The sequence below is a fragment of the Nycticebus coucang genome, chromosome 20 (genome assembly GCF_027406575.1).
Source record: "Nycticebus coucang isolate mNycCou1 chromosome 20, mNycCou1.pri, whole genome shotgun sequence".
Lineage (NCBI taxonomy): Eukaryota > Metazoa > Chordata > Mammalia > Primates > Lorisidae > Nycticebus > Nycticebus coucang.
In genome coordinates, this window is record NC_069799.1 from 14,776,777 (window position 1) to 14,794,809 (window position 18,033).

Here is an 18,033-nt window from a genome sequence, read left to right on the forward strand (position 1 = left end):
AAGAGCAGTTTTAAAAATACAGAAAAGAAAAACGGGGGAGGGGGATAGGGGTTTAAGGACCTAAACAATGTTTGAGTTGGGCTGATTGCTTAGGGGAAAGATTTACTACTACTGGGACTGAGGGTGGGGGCTGTTATCGCTCGGGGCAGACACACTGGAGCCCAGGGTGGGGGAGGAAGCAGGTTGCCTATCACCTTTGGTATGCAAGCAGGTTGTCTATCACCTTTGGTATGCAGCTGTAAATTGAAGGCTGTGAGGCAAAGTGGGATCAGTGAAGGCTGTGAGACAAAATGGAGTTAGTTTTAACAAAATGAAGTTAGCTTGGTCCTTTCACTACTGGGACCACCAGAAGGCAACCATATCCATCTTTGTGTCCCTTAGTGGAGACTGCTGGTGGTGAAAGGGGAAGTGCGCAAGTATACACTCCATTGTCTCTGGCAGATTTGAAGCAAATTAAGGTTGATTTGGGAAAATTTGTTGATGACCCTGATAAGTACATAGATGTTCTCCAGGGGTTAGGACAAAGCTTTGACCTCTCTTGGAGATATGTAATGCTACCTCTGGATCAAACTTTAACTTTCAATGAGAAAAATGAAGTCTTAGAGGTAGCTAGAAAGTTGGGTGATTTGTGTTTCATGTCCAATACTGATGGCAGTATGTCTCCTGAGGAAAGGGACAGATACCCCATGGGAAGATAGGCAGTTCCCTTTAAGGATCCTTAATGGGACCCTGAGAGACAAGGTGATTGGTGATGTAAACATTTTCTAACATGTATCCTAGAAGGTTTACGTCGATCTAAGAAAAAAAACCTATGAACTATTCTAAGTTGTCTACCCTTTACTAGGAACAAAATGAGAGTCCCTCAGCCTTTCTTAAGCAGCTTAGGGAGGTGAGGAGGTGATGAGAAAACACACCCAGTTAACACCTGACTCCTTAGAGGCCCAAATTATTTTAAAAGATAAATTTATCACTCAGGTGGCCCCAGACATTCAAAGAAAACTCCAGAAATTAACTCTAAGCCCAGATCATAACCTGGAGAATCTTCTCAAAATGGCCACTGTAGTCTTTTATAATAGAGATCAGGAGGAAGAGAAGGAAAAAGAGAGAAGGGATAAAAAAAGAATGACATATTTAGCAATGGTACTTCAACAAACAGGCACCATTCAGGGGCAGAGGAAAGTCAGAGGAGCTAAGAACAAGTGTTTCCAATGTGGTCAGACTGGCCACTTCAGGAAAGACTGCTTCCGGCAGAACCACCTGTGGGTAAGCCACCGGGCCCCTGTCTAGAGTATAAGGGTGATCCCTGGAGGGTAGCCTGTCCCCAGAGGCAAAGGCCTCCTGGGACAGTGATCCCATCAGTGCCCAAACTGGAGTGAGGGTGTCTGGGGAAGATTCTCATGGCTCCAGCTTGTGTCATAACCCCTCAAGAGCCCAGGGTTTGCCTCACAGTGGAGGGCCAGGAGACAGAATTTCTTCTGGACACTGGACCAAATTTTCTGTACTGCTCTCTAATCCTCTCTAATCTCTAATCTTTTATCCCCCAAATCTGTAACTATACAGTGAGTGTCTGAAAAGCCAGTTACCAAATTTTTCTCTTAGCCTTTAAGCTGCAATTGGGGTGACTGGCTGTTCTCTCACACCTTCCTGATCATGCCTGAAAGTCCTGCTCCCCTTTTGCAAAGGGACATATTAGAGACAGAAATAAACCCAGAAGTGTGGGCTATCAAGGTACAGGTGGGAAGAGTGAAATAAAATTCCTGAGACCTCTCTGACTCTAACACCCAGCTCACATGGACTGTGTTACCCCAGGGATTTAGGGATAGCCCTCACTTGTTTGGACACGCCCTAGCCAAAGACTTGAGTTATTTTTCATATCCTATAGCCACTCTTGTTCAGTATCTAGATGACATTCTATTAGGAGCACCAGATGCAGAGGAATGTCACAAAGCTACCCAAGCTCTATTAAACTTTCTAGCTGATTGTGGGTGCAAAATTTCCAAAGCTAAAGTGCAATTATGTGTATCTGAAGTTCACTGTTCAGGTCTCCCGTTTTCACAGAGGAAGAGAAACATTGGTTCACCCTAAACTTCAAACTCTCAAACAGCTTCAAGACTTAGGAATTACAGGCTTTTACAGACTCTGGAAAGCCACTGTGGTGCAATGAAGGTGAAGGCCGGTGCTCTCGCCAGCCGAGGTGGGATCCCATGGCCTCTCCAGTCTGCCGAGGGTACACAATTGGCCCAGCTTGCCTGTCATGCTGGGGAGGTGGAGCACGAGACTTCTAACACGTGAGCAAGTCTGGGGCTCACATGACTCTTCTAATTCACCTTCCCCAACCCCAACTTGGGAAGGTCCCTTTTCTATTATCTTGTCCTCTACAGCTGTTAAAGTTATGGGAATAGATTCCTGGATAAATCATTCATGAGTAAAATCCTGGAACCCACTACCTTCTATGGAAGCAGACCAAGAAGAGCATCAATTACAGTCCACCTACACTTGTGAAATTATTATTTAGAAGATAGCAAGAAAAGTGTTAATGCAGTTTTCTCTCAATCAACCCCCTCTTTTCACTGTTCTAACCTTGCCTTTTAATGTACTAATGAGATTTATGTCTTTCAGAGATAATATCATCAAACCACAAACAGTGAAAAGGGTTCTGGCCCAGACCTGACTCTATTGTGGACCCCTGGATCACTGCTCACCTGAAGAGATCCTAACTATCCCCTTCTGTTGATATAGGCTTCCCTCATTCCAGCCTGAACAAGGGACCCCAATTTTCTGGGCCTGGACAATTTCATTAACATTTTATCCCAAACTAGAAGAATCACCCTAAGTTTCCATTTACTGTAAACCCTGAATCAACTTCTTCGGAGGAACCTCTAACTGCTTCACCATTCATCTTCAGCAGGAAGCAGTTTGGAGTGTTCAGCACCCCTTTTCCCTAACAGCAGTTAGAGCTTCTATTCAGAGAGGGAGGATTGATACAGGATTCCACCACTCAGGACTAGACAGGGCACCCCCCATTCTCTAAACTAAGGTGAACTCAGAGGTCAGACCCCCCCATTTCCAGGCACAAGCAGACTGCCTTCTTTTGGACACACCCTCTGGCCTCTCATAAGATCATGAACAAAGCAGCCTGTGATAGTTTTTTCAGTGGTTCAACCTTGGATACCAGCACAAACCCTAACCCCTTCTCAGGGACAAAGATTGTAAAATCCTCTAGACGTAAGACCCCTAGATAAAAGAGCCCACGTGGAGACTTCAGAGAGAGTTCTTCAGTTCTTTCCCCCTTCCAGAAGCTCTGGTGCTCTTTCTGTATTCCTTTCTAACTTCTAATAAAAGTCCTATCTTACCACTGATCTGTGGTCCTTGGGTTCATTCTTCGAATCCCCAAGACCAAGACGTACTGAAATTCCGGAATCAATTTGACATGTATTGTCAATATGTAGGTTAGTGTCGGCATCATTTATGATCTTTGTGAGAGGTGCAAGAATGACATTTGTGCAATTAAAACATACAGTTTGATGAGAATACTTTTCCAGGCTATCATCTAGAAAAGATTCAGCATCATCTTGATTTTTAATGCAGAGGGGAAATTTATTTGTTAGTGATTTTACTTGAAAAAAAGACAGTTCCACAGCTTTTCTGTGTCCACTTATATCCCCAGCAGGTGAAGTCAGAAGTTGCTTCTTCTCTGGTTGTGGATGCCAAATCTTATCATTCATCCATTTTCCACATTGGTTCCACCAAGCACTCACATCAGTAGAGGTAAAAATGAATTCAGGTTCCTTTAAACGATCTAGATGTTGACGTAACCAGCAATCAGATTGATTAGTTAGTGTAGCCTGGGTTTGAAAAACTGGTGCAAAGGGTGCTGGGTCTGAGCTTGACCTGCTGGAGAAATAATAAGAGTTAGTAACAGTAAGGTATAGCTGGAAAGAAGAGCCATAGTGGAAGATAAAAAAAAGAGAGAATGGGATAGATTGAGGCAACCCTCACTCAGCTTTCAACGTGTTCTGAGAGTGGAGGGGGATGCTTAAAGGTAAAAGTGTTCAAGAGTGACTTTTGTGGGGTTTAAAAGCAAGGAAAATAGAATTTAAATGAGGTTTCTTGATCTGCAATCTTGGCAACAGTTGTCTACTTTGTGGAGTCATCTATTTCAGGGGCCTGAGGAATTGGCCCTGGAAATCCTTACTTTCAGGTCATCTGTAGGGGTTGTCTTTCAACCATCTATCTGTAATCTGGTGTGGCTCATGTGAATCCAGGAGGGTTTTTCTTTTACTTTTATGGCAGTATAGGTGGCTTAGCAGTACTTCATAAGGGCCTTCCCAGTGGGGTGACAGTGCATGTTGTCTTCTAAAAACTTGATATATACAAGATCTCCTGGCTGAAAGGTATGGCAAGGCTTGTCCGTGGAGGCCATGCTCTTTTCACCTTTTGATGACATGCTCCAAGTACATTAGTTAGTGCCTGTATATAGCTGGTCATGGTATCAAATTGTTCACTCAGATCCCTATACTTTCCAGTCAGCTCAGGAGGTTTAGAGGTACCAGTAGACATAGGGTGACCAAACACTATTTCTTTTTTTTTTTTTTTTGTAGAGACAGTCTCACTTTATGGCCCTCCATAGAGTGCCGTGGCCTCACACAGCTCACAGCAATGTCCAACTCCTGGGCATAAGTGATTCTCTTGCCTCAGCCTCCCGAGTAGCTGGGACTACAGGTGCCTGCCACAACACCCAGCTATTTTTTGGTTGCAGTTTGGCCTGGGCCAGGTTCGAACCCACCACCCTCAGTATATGGGGCCGGGGCCTTACCTACTGAACCACAGGTGCCACCCGACCAAACACTATTTCAAAGGGTGTTAATTCATGTCTTCTATTTAGGGTATTATGGATTTTTATAAGGGCCAGAGGTAATGCTTCTGGTCATTTAAGTCCAGTGTTTTGACATGTTTTGCAAAGTTCTCTTTATGTCTAGGTTTTTATGTTCTACCTGTCTTGAGGATTGAGGGTGATATGGGGTATGAAATTTTAATGAGTACCGCAGAGCCTTTGCAAGCAGATGATTTATTTCTTCTGTGAAATGCGTTCCTAGATATAATTCAATCCATAAAGGTATACTAAATAGAGGAATAATTTCAGTTACCAATTTCTTTACTACTATTGTAGCATCTGTATGTCTGGTTGGGTAACATTCAGTCCACCCACTAAATGTACAGACAAAAACTAAGAAATGAGAAAAGCCTAAAGCTGGAGGTAAATCTATAAAATCAATTTGCAGTGCTACAAAAGGCCACGTGGGTCTTTGAGGGCTCCCTAAAAAAGAGTTTTCTCCTCCAAAGATTTGGAGAGATTTGCAAATAGTACACTGGGAAATAATTTGTTCAGAGATTTTGTAGATTCCAGGCCAGTACCAACTATTTTTTAGTTCTTTAATTATTCCCCATATGCCCACATGTCCCATTTGGTGGGGCATAAGTGCAAGTTAAAACATTAAAAGACAGAGAGCTATGGGCAGTCCATTTGGTCCAATATATAATCCATTTGAAAACTGTTTAGCAACATTATGTATCCATTTATCTTTTTTAGATTGTGAAGTATTAATCTGATGATTAATGATATTAGATAAGGATAAGGGGAAGGTAATAAGTTGAATGGAAAAAGCGTGGAGGTCCCTTTTTTGCGGTATGTTTTACAGCTCTGTCTGCTGTATCATTTCCTAAAGGTACAGGTTTTGTTTCTTTAGTCTGAGTTGGGTAATGAACAATAGTAACCTCAGAGGGGAGGTGAATGACTTGTAATCAGGAGGTAATTATAGGCCCGTTGGCCACAGGGGTGCCAGCTGATGTTAAGAAACCACAAGATTTCCAAATTGTGCCAACTGTATGACAGACTTGAAAGGTGTATTTGGATTCTGTGTAAATCGTGGCACTTTTTCCTTCCACTAACATGCAGGCTCTACTGAGAGCTATAAGTACAGCAGCTTGTGCTGATTTTATAGTAGGTAGGGAGTATGCTTCCAGCGTTTCATATGGGGAACGTATAACCAGCTATTATACTATCTTTTTTTTTTTGTAGAGACAGAGTCTCACTTTGTGGCCCTCGGTAGAGTGCCATGGCCTCACACAGCTCACAGCGACCTCCAACTCCTGGGCTTAAGCGATTCTCTTGCCTCAGCCTCCCGAGTAGCTGGGACTACAGGCGCCTGCCACAACGCCCAGCTATTTTTTGGTTGCAGTTTAGCTGGGGCCGAGTTTGAACCCGTCACCCTCAGTATATGGGGCCGGGGCCTTACCGACTGAGCCACAGGCGCCGCCCTATTATACTATCTTTGAAATCACATTTGCAAGAGTTGTCATGAAAGAGAATTCAGTCTGGGTTGTCTAAAGGAATGTCTGAGAGATCTTCTCATGGTTTTGAAACCACATCAACAGTTGCAAGGTAATCATGTGAGATGGAGTGGGGGTCTCCATCATCAAGAAGAAGTAAGAGTGTAGCTGGATTTAGGGTGTTACAACAGTGTAAGATAATGAAGGGGTTGGTTAGTGGGGCTTGTTCATAGGTGGTCTGTTGTCTAGTACAGAGATGCTGTGTTTCGTGGACTTGTAGGAGAGCAGACACAGCATAGGGAACATACAGATGGCAGGGGAACCTAATGTGAGGGTGCCGGCTTTGTCAATTAGGGTGGCAGCTGCTGCTACTGCACATAGGCAAGGGGTATGCCAGCAGTCACAGGATCTAATTGACGTGAACAATACACTATAGGACAGATTTCAGAAGACAAAGGTTGTAATGAAATACTAGTAGCAATTTCATTGTTTTCATGGCAATATATGTGAAAAGGTTTATTAAAATTGGGTAAACCTAGATCAGGAGATGTGCCTACGCTAATTTAAGAGTTTTATTTTTTATTATTGTTTATTTTTTGAGACAGAGTCCACTTTGTCTCCCTCGGTAGAGTGCCGTGACATCACAGCTCAAAGCAACCTCCAGCTCTTGGGCTTAGGCAATTCTCTTGCCTCAGCCTCCCAAGTAGCTGGGACTACAGGCGCCCACCACAACACATAGCTGTTTTTTTTTGCACTTTGGCTAGGGCCGGGTTCGAACCAGCCACCCTTGATATATGGGGCTGGCGCCCTACTCACTGAGCCACAGGTACCACCCTAATTTAAGAGTTTAAAAAGAATCTAATGCGGGTGGCATGTGTGACTCAAGGAGTAGGGCTCTGACCTCACATACCAGAGGTGGTGGGTTCAAAATCAGCCCTGGCCAGAAACTGCGAAAGAAAGAAAGAAAATAAAAGAATCTGGGTGGCACCTGTGGCTCAAAGGAGTAAAGCGCCAGCCCCATATGTTGGAGATGGTGGGTTCAAACCCAGCCCCGGCCAAAAAAAAAAAAAAAATCTTATGCCTCTGGGGACCAGAGGATATGCTCTTAGTGAGGGAAGTAAAATTAGGAATTCATTAGGGGCAGTAGCCAGCTGCTCTTATAAATTTTTGTAGTTGTTTTTTAGTTTTGGAAGGGGGATAAACAAAATTGACTCAAGGCATTTGGGGATGAGTTTTTGAGTGCCTTGAGATATTTCATGTCCTAAGTAAGTAACAGAGGTCTGTACCCACTGCAGTTTGGACTGAGTGGCTTTATAACTTTTCTTAGCTAGACCTTTTAAAAGAATGCGGGAGTCTAAGAAAGCACCTTGTTTTGTTTGATTACAGAGTAGAAAGTCATCAATGTGTTGAACTAAAGTGGACCCAGCCTTCAAGGTTATAGTCTAGATCAGCCTTGAGAATTTGAGAAAATATTGATGAAGATTCACAGTATCCTTGGGATATTCAGGTCTAAGTTAATTGTCTCCCTCTGAAGGTAAAAGTAAAGAGAAATTATGAGTCAGGGTGTAAGGGAATTGAAAAGAAAGCTGAGCAGAGATCAATTACTGTAAACCAGGGTGTATTAGCAGGAGTGGTGGTAAGTATTGTAGCTGGATTAGGAACAACAGCTTGTGGAGGGATCACAAAGGAATTTATGGCTCTCAGATCTTGTACAAACCAGTAGATCTGGTTTCCATCTGAATCAAATTTTCCTTCCCTTTTTTACCCCCTGCTGTAGAAGGGAGTCTATTATAGGTTCAATTCCCCATTCTGTATATCGTGAGCAGGGGTACTGACCTACTGAAGTAAAAGTTTTGTTTGTTTGGTTTTTTCCAAGAGATGCTTACAGGCTCTGCGCTTAGTAGTAATCTAGCTTCATTTACCATGTTTTGCCCAAAGGCTGTTCAGGACATCTTCTAGGCTTGTGTCATTATGGTAATTTAAATAGAATGTGTTTCTATTAAGGAGAGTAAGAAGTTTGGAGTTTGATCTGAGGGTAGAGAAATAAAGATAGCATTTTCATTACATTGTAAGGTAGCATTTAATTTACATAACAGATTTCTACCACAAAGGTTTCCTGGTGAATAATCAGATATTAGAAAGCCATAGTGATTATTTAGAGGACCTATAGAGACAAGAGTGGTCTGAGAGATAGGTGATGCAATAGGCTGTCCAGAAATTCCAATAGCTTGAATAGAATTAGAGGTGAGAGGTAGGGTCAATTCTGATTGAATGGTAGAAAATATTGCACCAATGTCAATTAAAAACTCCAGGTCCCAAACCTTTACTTTAAGTTTAATGGTGGGATTTGGGGTGGGACTGAGTATTGACTGTCCCCATTAATCAACTGGATTTAGTCCTACAGGAAAAAAAATTAAGTTTCTGAGATTTGGGGGAGGTTTATCTTTGGGTTTTCCTTTTTCTTAAGGGTCAGACGGTTAGGTTTTCAATGTCCAGGTTTTTTGCAGTATCTGCAAACATCTGGAGGAACTACGCAAGATTATCCTAATTTATTTTTAGAGAACTGTTTTTGTTTTTGCAATGATTCAATTTGTAAATCAAGGACTGTGGATTTTAGATTTCTTTTTCTTGTTTTCTTGTAAGTTATTTTCAAAAAACTGTGTAGCTGTTTCTCTTATAACATTTAGAGGTTGACCAGTCCATCTAACTATACTATTTTGATTTTGTTTTTTTTTTAATATCTGGAAGTAAATTTCAAACTATGGTAGAAATTAAAAGATATCTATGCTCTGGTGCTTCAGGATCTAATGCTGTATGTTTTTAGAACACTTGAGTTAATCTTTCTTTCTTTTTTTTTTTTTTTTTTTTTGGTAGAGGCAGAGTCTCACTTTATGGCCCTCGGTAGAGTGCCATGGCCTCATACAGCTCACAGCAACCTCCAACTCCTGGGCTTAAGCAATTCTCTTGCCTCAGCCTCCTGAGTAGCTGGGACTACAGGCGCCCGCCACAACGCCCAGCTATTTTTTGGTTGCAGTTCAGCCGGGGCCAGGTTTGAACCCGCCACCCTCGGTATATGGGGCCGGTGCCTTACCGACTGAGCCACAGGCGCCGCCCTTGAATTAATCTTTCAATAAAGAGTTAAGGATGCTCTCCCTCCTCCTGAGTAAATAATTCAACTTTAGACCAATTTACTTTAGGAGAGAAAGCTTCTAATATTGCCCCTAATTAACCCTGAATGTCAGCAGTTAGTGAGTAATTTCTTGGTCATTTGTAGGGGTCCAGGAGAGGATCTGGCCACTGTTCCCTCTATGGATAGGGTTTTCTCCTAGAGGCCTTTTGGCTTGTCTAATGACTGCAGTATGATTGTGCGTAGGGAGAACACCCCTCAGCAGCCAGTCAAGATCTCTGTGAGTGGGATTATGAATGGTCATAAGCCTCTCTAACTCATCTCTTAATTTGGTGAGATCTTCTTAAAGTGTAGACAAAAGGGTTTTGTAATTCAGAAGATCTGTTGCAGTCCAGGGGACATGAATTCCCTTGCAGGGGGAGGGCCTGGATACATTCTTAAAGTACACTATATAGGGAGGTCTGGGGCTGATGGGGTTAGATTACACAATCCTGGGAAATAAGAGGCATGATATGCCATGGAAAATGAAGCTTTACTTTGTCTCTGTACCAGGTCTACTTCTTGCTTATCTGCTTTTATGCAATCAACCTGTAAGTTCCAGGATTGTAAATCAGGCCTGAGGGCCTTCTGTAAATTTTGGAGATATACAGATTTTAAGTTTGGCAACTGGGGCTCAGTGCCTGTAGCTCAAGCAGCTAGGGCACCAGCCACATACACCAGAGCTGGCCGGTTTGAATCCAGCCTGGGCCTGCCAAACAACAATGACGGCTGCAAACAAAAAATAGCCAGGCATTGTGGCAGGCGCCTGTAGTCCCAGCTACTTGGTAGGCTGAGGCAAGAGAATCGCTTAAGCCCAAGAGTTGAAGGCTGCTGTCAGTTGTGATGCTGTAGCACTCTACCCAGGGTGACAGCTTTTTATTTGACTCTGTCTCAAAAAAAAAAAAAAGTTAGGCAACCGGTTATCTACACAGTTTCCTGTAAAAGTTGGGATTGAAATACTTTTACTTGTTTGGTGCCTGTAGCTCAAGTGGTTAAGACACTAGCCACATACACTAGAGCTGGTGAGTTCTAATCCAGCCCAGACCCGCCAAACAACAATGACAACTACAACCAAAAACATAGCTGGGCATTGTGGAGGGCACCTGTAGTCCCAGCTACTGGGGAGGCAGAGGCCAGAGAATCACTTCAGCCCAGGAGTTGGAGGTTGCTGTGAGTTGTGATACCATGGCACTCTACCCAGGGTGATAGCTTGAGGCTCTGTCAAGAAAAGAAAAAAGAAATACTTTTACTGTCTCCTTAGGATGATTATTGAGGAATTTGGGTTATATTTTGAGGTTGATTTTGACCAGGAACCCAGGGATCTAAAAGATCTTCTGGGGGGTGAGGAACAGGTAATTGAGGATAGAGAGGAGTACAAGTCAGAGGGGGTTTAATGTGGAGACAGATTTTAACTCTTGTTCTAATTCAGATTTCTACTCTTCAGTTTTTTTAAGGGAGTTTTAAAGGTTAGTCATAACAGTGATGTTTGTTTTTCTTTCAATTTGATCTTCCCATAAATATAAATAAGGCAATTGCTTAGAATGAGAGCTCTCTAGAATTTTTTTTTCTTTTCTTTTTTTTTGAGACAGAGCCTCGAGCTGTCACCCTGGGTAGAGTGCCATGGCATCTCAGCTCACAGCAACCTCCAACTCCTGGGCTCAAGTGATTCTCTGCCTCCACCACCCAAGTAGCTGGGACTATAGGTGCCTGCCAGAACACCCGGCTATTTTTTGGTTGCAGCTGTCATTGTTCTTGCCGGGCCCCTGGCTGGATTTGAACCTGCCAGCTCCGGTGTATGTGGCTGGCACCCTAGCCACTTGAGCCACAGGTGCTGAGCCTAGAATTTTCTTTAAATTAAGGAGTTTTTCTAGTTCACAGGATCCATTCTCTGACCATTTATCATTAACATTTTCTACGGTATATTCATTCCAAAAGTGACTCAACTTAATAAGCCTCTTTATAGAAAGCCCTGGCGGTAGTCTCACAGGCCTAGAGTAAGTTTTTACCATATAAGCTAGAGGTGTTCCTGGAGAGGGCTTAGAGGAGGCAGTTCTGATAATTTCCAAACTTCTCTCAGAAATAGACTTATGTTAGAATAGACAAGGACAAAACACTCACTCATCAGAGTTTGACAGTTGGTACACACAGTGTGCTGCTTAAATCTTACGTGTCTTGGACTCCCGGTCTTTCAGACTGGCCATCTGACCTGTTCCCAACAAAACACGCCCTTCAGATGGCAGAGACTGAGGAGATAACTCCCACCCAGTCACAAAGTCAAGCTCAGAGACATAGAACAGGGCAAGAGGGGAACCTCATACAATTTTTGTTTCTGTGACGCGCAACAAAGTTAGTCTTAAAAGACAATGGCCCAAGAGAACTCAAACGTATTAGCAAGAAAAGAGCAAGTGATCCCATCTCAGTTTGGGCAAGAGACTTGAAGAGAAATTTCTCTGATGAAGACAGACACATGGCCTACAGTCACATGAAAAAATGCTCATCATTCTTTTTTTTTTGTAGAGACGGTGTTTCACTTTATGGCCCTCGGTAGAGTGCCATGGCATCACACAGCTCACAGCAACCTCCAACTCCTGGGCTTAAGCGATTCTCTTGCCTCAGCTTCCCAGCGCCCGCCACAACACCCAGCTATTTTTTTGTTGCAGTTCGGCTGGGGCCGGGATTGAACCTGCCACCTTCAGTATATGGGGCCGGCGCCTTACTGACTGAGCCACAGGCGCCGCCCAATGCTCATCATTCTTAATCATCAGAGAAATGCAAATCAAAACCATTTTGAGATATCATCTAACTCCAGTAAGATTAGCCCACATCACAAAATCCAAAAACCATAAATGTTGGAGAAAAGGCAACACTTCTGCACTGCTGCTGGGAATACAAACTATTATGTTCCTTTTGGAAAGATGTTTGGAGATCACTTAGGAACCTAAAAATAAACCTGCCATTCTATCCTTCAATTCCACTACTAGGTCTATATCCAGAGGACCAAAAATCATTTTATAACAAAGATTTTCAGCAGAATGTTTATTGCAGCCCAATTCATAATTGCTAAGTCATAGAAGAAGCCCAAGTTCCCATCGACCCATGAATGGATTAATAAATTGTGTATACATACACCATGGAATATTATGCAGCCTTAAAAAAGATGGAGACTTTACCTTTTTCATGTTTACATGGACAGAGCTGGAACATATTCTTCTTAGCAAAGTATCTCAATAATGGAAGAAAAAATATCCAGTGTACTCAGTTCTACTATGAAACCACTTTATTATCAGTCAAGAATATGTTTAAATATGTCACAACATGGTGACAGTTTATGAGAGTTTTAATTCAAAAGTTAAGATCCCCAACTAGTCAAGATGGGGATCTTTAGGGTGGGAGCTAATTTTAAAAAACAATAAGGATGAGAGAGACAGCTGTATTCCCAGCTACTTGGGATGCTTAAGCATAGGATTGCTTGAGTCTAGGAGTTTGAGGTTGCTGTGAGCTATGACATTCCTGCACTCTAGTCCAGGGCAATAGAGTGAGACACTGGCTCTAAAATGGATATTAAATATTGAAAATACTGGTTGGATTAACCAGTGTCCAGTCAGCAACAGCCTGATTTATTCCTTCAGAAGTGATGATGGTGAAAACTGAGGCTGCTACGGGTCCCCTCGCTTACTCCAAAATGAGGGGAATGGTAGCAATTCTTATTGCTTACATGAAACAGAGGAAGATGGGCCTCAATGACTTTATTCAGAAGATTGCTAATAACTCCTATGCATGCAAACACCCAGAAATTCAGTCCATCTTGAAAATCTCCCAGCCCCAGGAACCTGAGCTGATGAATGCCAACCCTTCTCCTCCACAAAGTCCTTCTCAGCAAATCAACCTTGATCCATCATCCAACTCTCATGCTAAACTATCTGACTTTCACTTCTTGAAAGTGATTGGGAAAGGCAGTTTTGGAAAGGTTCTTCTAGCAAGACACAAGGCAGAAGTTTTCTATGCAGTTAAAGTTTTACACAAGAAAGCAATCCTGAAAAAGAAGGAGGAGAAGCATATTATGTCAGAGCGCAATGTTTTGTTGAAGAATGTGAAACACCCTTTCCTGGTGGGCCGTCACTTCTCTTTCCAGACTGCAAACAAATTGTACTTTGTCCTAGACTACGTAAATGGTGGAGAGTTGTTCTGCCATCTCCAGAAAGAACGTTGCTTCCTGGAACCACGGGCTCGTTCGTATGCTGCTGAAATAGCCAGTGCCTTGGATTACCTGCACTCTCTGAACATTGTCTATAGAGACTTAAAACCTGAGAATATTCTTCTAGACTCCCAGGGACACATTGTCCTTACTGACTTTGGACTGTGCAAGGAAAACATTGAGCATAATGGCACCACATCTACCTTCTGTTGTACACCTGAGTATCTGGCATCGGAGGTGCTCCATAAGCAACCTTATGCCTGGACAGTGGAGTGGTGGTGCCTGAGGGCTCTCTTGTATGAGATTCTGTGTGGCCTGCCTCCTTTTTATAGCCAAAACACAGCTGAGATATACGACAATATTCTGAACAAGCCCTTCCAGTTGAAACCAAATATTACAAATTCTGTAAGGCACCTCCTGGGAGGTCGCCTGTAGAAGGACAGGACAAAGTGGCTTGGTGCCAAGGATGACTGATGGAGATTAAGAGTCATGTCTTCTTCTCCCTAATTAACTGGTATGATCTCATTAATAAGAAGATTACTCTTCCTTTTAACCCAAATGTGACTGGACCCAGCGACCTGCAGCACCTTGATCCCGAGTTTACTGAAAAGCCAGTCCCCAACTCCATTGGCAGGTCCCCTGACAGCATCCTCATCACAGCCAGCATCAAGGAAGTTGGGAGGCTTTCCTAGGCTTCTCCTATGCACTTCCCATGGACTCCTTCCTCTGAACAATCTTGGGTTGCTTTTGAAGGATTTTGTGTATTTTAAATGTTTTAGGTAGCCTTTTGGTGGAGCTGCCAGCTGACAGTACATCTTTAAAAGAGAATTTGCACATCTCTGGAAGCTTAGCAATCTTACACACTGTTTGCTGGAAGGTTTTGGAAGAGAACATCCTAAGTGAGCTTATGATGTTTTCATTTTTATTCTTACTTCCAACGTGGTCCTATCTCTGAAATGAGCATTGGAGTGCCACCTTAGATGCAGGAGTCTTATGAGAAGGAAGGCAGTGTTCTAAGAAGGTTCTCCTGCAGGTCTACCTAGGCTGTGATAATGAATATTATGAAATGTGCCTTTTCTGAAGAGATCATGTTAGCTTCAAAGCTTTTCCTATTGCAAAGTGTTTCAGTTCTTTACTTTTTCCTTGTTTACTTACTCTGTGAACAATGGAATGAGTATGTTATGCTTGATCACAGATGATGGATTTTGTTATACGCATCGATGTGACACTTGCAGGACACACAACGTGGGACATTGTTTCTTCCATATTTGGAAGATAAATTTATGTATGGACTTTTTTTTGTGATTTTTGGCCGGGGCTGGGTTTGAACCCACCACTTCCGGCGCCCTACTCCTTGAGCTACAGGTGCCACCCATGTAGACAGTTTTTTGTAAGATACAGTTAATAACTAAAATTTATTGAAATTGTCTTGCAATGACTTGTATTCAGATGCTTAAAGAAAGCATTGCTGCCTCAAATATTTCTATTTTTAGAAAGGGTTTTTTTTTTTTTGTTTTGTTTTGTAGAGACAGAGTCTCACTTTACAGCCCTTTGTAGAGTGCCGTGGCCTCACACAGCTCACAGCAACCTCCAACTCCTGGGCTGAATCGATTCTCTTGCCTCAGCCTTCCCAAGTAGCTGGGACTACAGGCGCCCGCCACAACGCCCTGCTATTTTTTGGTTGCAGTTTGGCCGGGGCCGGGTTTGAACCCGCCACCCTCGGTATATGGGGCTGGTGCCTTACCAACTGAGCCACAGGCGCCGCCCCTTAGAAAGGGTTTTTATGGACCAATGTCCCAGTTGTCAGTCAGAGCTGTTGGTGTTTTCATTGTTTAAAAATGTCACATGTAAATGGGCATTATTTATGGGTGTTGTTTTTTTTTGGCATTCCTGATAATTGTATGTATTACATAAAGAAAATCTGTACATTGGGATATAACACTAGTATATTTAAACTTATAGGCTTATTTGTAGTGTAAACCACCATTTAATGTACTGTAATTAACATGGTTATAGTATGTACAATCCTTCCCTTCTCCCACCACACAACTTTTTTTGTGTGTGATAAACCAATTTTGGTTTGCAATAAAATCTAAAAAACAAATAAATAAATAAATAAACAAATAAACAATGAAAATACTTATCAGTTGTTTTCTTTTTGCATCTCCTCTTTCTTTGTAAATTTCAGATTAATATGAGGGTAGAGGTGATTAGGTTACATGCTTTGTGAGGTCAATTCTGTGTTGTAGATGTGCCTGTCACCTGGGAGGTGTACCATATACCTTTACATTGTGCCTCTTAGGTGAGAGCACACCAGTCTCCCTCCCATCTCCCCTGTAATTTTTGGATGATTTAACTCTAAAGACCAACGATTCTTGCAATTTATAAGAATAAATTTGAGTCGATTTTGCTTTCGTAACCTAGGAATGCAAGGCTCTGGATCCCTTTCAGTCCAATTCCCTCCTGTATATTTTAACACTCTACAGAAAGATTTGTTTTACCCTGTATTTTCCAAAAGTATGGCAAGCCGAGTGCAAATGTACCTCATTTGTTTCCACAGCCAAACTCTTCTAGGTCTTGCAGTCAAATCCTCAATTTTCAGTTTCTTTCTCATTTTTCCAAATGCTAACTTTCCATCCAATTTACATTATTGATAGAGTCAACCCCACCCAAGTAGGATGGACCCACCTAAAACAACTAACCCCTTACTCTCTCCCACCAGATGACCCACCTAAGAATAGTGAATGGGACAACCCCAAATCCTACTTAACCGGATGTCACACCTGGGAAATGTAAATGGGCCAACCCTTACAATGGATGTCCAACCCAGGAACGAGAATGTCCGGATCCCCACCTTCTAGACTTTTTTTTTTGGCTGGGGCTGGGTTTGAACCTGCCACTTCCAGTATAAGGGGCCAATGCCCTACTCCTTGAGCCACAGGTGCTGCCCACTTTTTGGCCAGGGCTGGGTTTGAACCCGCCACTTCCAGCATATGGGGCCAGTGCCCTACTTCGTTGAGCCACAAGCGCTGCCCTTTTCCAGACTTTTAAATACTTCCCACCTTCCAGTCCAGTTCGCCATTACCCAAGTGTAGATTTATTCCCTGCAGGTTGGAAATCTTACTCCACCTGAACCCAGGTGGAATTAAGCCATTTTAATTGCACAAACTGGGCCTCCTTTTTCCTTTCATTTCGTGCCTGGTAATAATCTTTCACCTCTGACTCCATAACCGTTCAATTATCGATTGTTTTTCTCTTTCTTCCTCAGTTCAAACAGATGCAGTATTTTACTTATTTGTCATTTCTTTATATAACAGTGGATGATTGTTTTCTAAATTGTTGGTTTTTATAAGTTTCTGAACATCACTCATAAGAAAAAAAGAGGCGGCGCCTGTGGCTCAGTCGGTAAGGCGCCAGCCCCATATACCGAGGGTGGCGGGTTCAAACCCGGCCCCGGCCAAACTGCAACCAAAAAATAGCCGGGCGTTGTGGCGGGCGCCTGTAGTCCCAGCTACTCGGGAGGCTGAGGCAAGAGAATAGCTTAATCAAAGGAGTTGTAGGTTGCTGTGAGCTGTGTGATGCCACGGCACTCTACTGAGGGCTATGAAGTGAGACTGTCTCTACAAAAAGAAAAAAAAAATCCTGTCACACTCTCATCAAAATCTTTGTGCCTTTTACTCCTTATGTCTTACTGAGGCACACTTTTTGCCAGAATATCTTTGCATTGAGACTCCCCATTGGTAACTGTACAGAATGATGTGTCCTCAGTCACCCTTCTGTCATTTGACATTCCAGGACTTCACACTTATCTGTGGATGACCCAAGGTGCCCATAAAATCCATGTTTACTGGCATCCTCCACAAATATCAATTCCTGGTACATAGCTGTCCAGTGGGTAGCCTGAAATATGGGGATGGAGCCTCTCAGGGGAATAAATGAATGCCTTTCAGCTTGAGAGTAGTCTCTTAGTATACCCTTCATGTAAACAGCTAACCCAATGAGACTTTATTTTTTTGTTTCTTTGTTTGTTTTCATTTTGGAGACAGTCTCAAGCTGTCTCACTAGGTACAGTGCTCTGGCGTCACAGCTCACAGCAACCTCAAACTCTTGAGTTGAAGCAATTCTCTTGGCTCAGCCTCACAAGTAGCTGAGATTACAGGTCCCTGCCATAACACCTGGCTATTTTTTGGTTGCAGTTGGCATTGTTTAGCAGACCCAGGCCAGGTTTGTATCCACCACGCTTGGTGTATGTGGCCAGCCCCCTGCTGACTGAACTACGGACATTGCCAGGGATTTTAATTGTTTTTAATATCAGCCTCAATCTTCATTTATGGGCCACATT

At 42.8% G+C, this 18,033-nt stretch overlaps 1 pseudogene; it reads left to right on the forward strand.

The window, feature by feature from the left end:
* The first annotated feature begins 12,222 nt into the window (after positions 1 to 12,222).
* Positions 12,223 to 15,082, forward strand: LOC128572931 (serine/threonine-protein kinase Sgk1-like; annotated as a pseudogene).
* The last annotated feature ends 2,951 nt before the right edge of the window (positions 15,083 to 18,033 follow it).